Source organism: Oryzias melastigma, linkage group LG24 (assembly GCF_002922805.2).
Source record: "Oryzias melastigma strain HK-1 linkage group LG24, ASM292280v2, whole genome shotgun sequence".
NCBI lineage: Eukaryota > Metazoa > Chordata > Actinopteri > Beloniformes > Adrianichthyidae > Oryzias > Oryzias melastigma.
In genome coordinates, this window is record NC_050535.1 from 14349332 (window position 1) to 14351878 (window position 2547).

The following is a 2547-nucleotide window of genomic DNA, read 5'->3' on the forward strand; positions in this document are numbered from 1 at the left end:
GCTATTCAAAGTTAATAGAAAAAAATGATAAAGGTAATGTTTTGAAGGTAGATATATTAAATTTACATGACTTAATTTTTTGTTAGAAAAAAATTTAATCCTACTTTTGTGTAAGTCTGGGGTCCCTTAATAATACATTTCATTACACCCACCAGATTTTGACTTTTAGCTTAAAAAGCAAGCCAGTGCTGTAATGGCAGTGGGACAACAAAAAAAGATGTAAAAAAATTATGTTAATATTTCATGAAAATATTGTCCAAAACTTTTATACATATTTGACTACATTGTTCAATTTTTTTTTAACTTATTGTGGAATTTGAGGAAGCATTTACAGTCACATATCAAACATACATGTAAACTACATTAGTTGCAGATTTGTCTTGGGTGTTGTGTTGTACCAACGCACCCTGCATTATATATTTCTAATGGTTATTGATATCAAAAAGGAAAATTACCGATCAAAATTTTTGATGCACAATCTAAGATAGCATTTTACCTTTATTTGAGATAGTATTAGAAATCAACTGTTTAATTTGTAAAGAGGTTTGGACTAAACTATAAAAAACCTGACAGTAATAGCTTTGTCCTCCAAAGCAATTAAAAAATATATATATGTTTTACTCTTTTTATGATAAATTTTTGCAAAATGTTAGAAAAGATGTTTATATTTTTTGTGCTCTATGACAGATAAAAGCATCGTAGGAGATGCGGTGAAAATCAGTAATACTGATGCCTGACAGACTAGTTTCTTTAACCGCTGTGTCACAAAGCCACAAACATAAATTTTGTGCATGTGCAACATAAGAAAAGGAATCATATGTAATGTATATATACTTATGTTAAAATTGTGTTCTTTATATGTCAAATATTAAAATATGTTTCAAGATTGAACCAAGTCAAAACCATGGAAGAGGTACAAATAAACCACGCATAGATCATATAAACAATCGACCCATTTAATGTCTTCATTTTTACAGTCAGAGCACTAGGAATTAATCACATTATATCAACATTACCAGGACTTGTTTTTCTGAAGCAGTAGTCTTTCCTTTGTGTGTTCTTAAAATGTCAACACGAAGGTCTGATTGTGTCTTTAAAGTGTGTTAATTTCTTATAGCCCTAATGAACACCTCAAAGGATATTGACTGGCTAAGGCAATACGTTGTTATCCCAACAAGGAAAAAAAATTCTGATAAAATATCATTAATTTCATTTATTTAAAGAAAAGGGCGTTGTTTGTTACCATGAAAACCCATTGACTTTTCATCAAATTGGCAGTCTGCTAGTTGCAACTATATAAACTTTAAAGACAAATAAGGTAGTGTTATAATACAAAATGTTTAATTTGTATTTCCTTTTTATATGTATGAGTGGGTTCTGAGCTTCTGGAAACATAAACCTTTCCCCCCAAAAAAATAAACGTTACCACTTTGAAATAATAATGATATTGAACATTAATTAGACTAGTACAATTTTATGAAGTAATATATTATTTTTACATTTCACTCTTTGAGCTTTATCAATAAATAGGTTGATGTGTAGTTTAATGATAATTATAATAAATATTGTGTAACCTTTTTAACTGTATATTTCCCCCCAACAGATTGAGTGTACTCGATGTAGAAGATGGTACCACTCCTTCTGTTACAACTTGTCACACCAAGAAATAAACCACCTCAAAAGAACCGAATGGTTTTGTGAAATCTGTGAATAAAAACTCTGTAATGTATTTTAACAATACATAGTTTTTCTTTAGCAAAATGTGGTGCTTATTGTTACTTTTGAAATTTTTGAAATTTTGTTTAATTAATGTGAATTGTTATTTCTTTTTTGTGTGTAAATTGTTTTATATTAACAGAGTAATTTAATTATTATTGTTTTTTTTATAATAATCATTATTTGATACAAAAAAGTCTTATGAAAACATTGAAGTTCTTTACTTATTTTTTATTACTAAAGAAGTGTGTTGTCTTTCTGTACAAGAAAAACTTGATGTCAAGTAAACAAATTTTGTTCATGTGATTCTATGGTTTAAACTAATATTAAAAAATATAATTTACCAAAAATGATTTTTATTTTTTTATTGATATAGTATATGTTTTATAGTTTTTTTTCCTTTTTAGTTCTTTTCTCTATGTATTTGAATTACGTCTTTATACATGGTAACCTTTTTATACCTACAGTTAAAGTTTTAAATTCTATGAAGAAAAAGATATTTTAAGATAAGATAGATAAGATAGTCCTTTATTCGTTCCCCGGTGGGGAAATTTCCAGGTTACAGCAGCTTTACAGATAAAGAAAAATCAAAAAGATATTTAAAAGATAACAATGTGCGTAAATAAAAATACAAAAGAACAATTAAAAGAGAAAGCATTTGAACTGTGGATATGATTAGTGTTACAGAAATTGCACAAATTATTTTAAAGTGACTTGAATTGACTAGTAATAAAGTGATGATAAAAATAAAAAATAAACTGGCTGATGGCTGATGTTATCAACATACCAGGAAAGTATAACTAGGAGCAGCTCAGATTGAACAGTGTCACT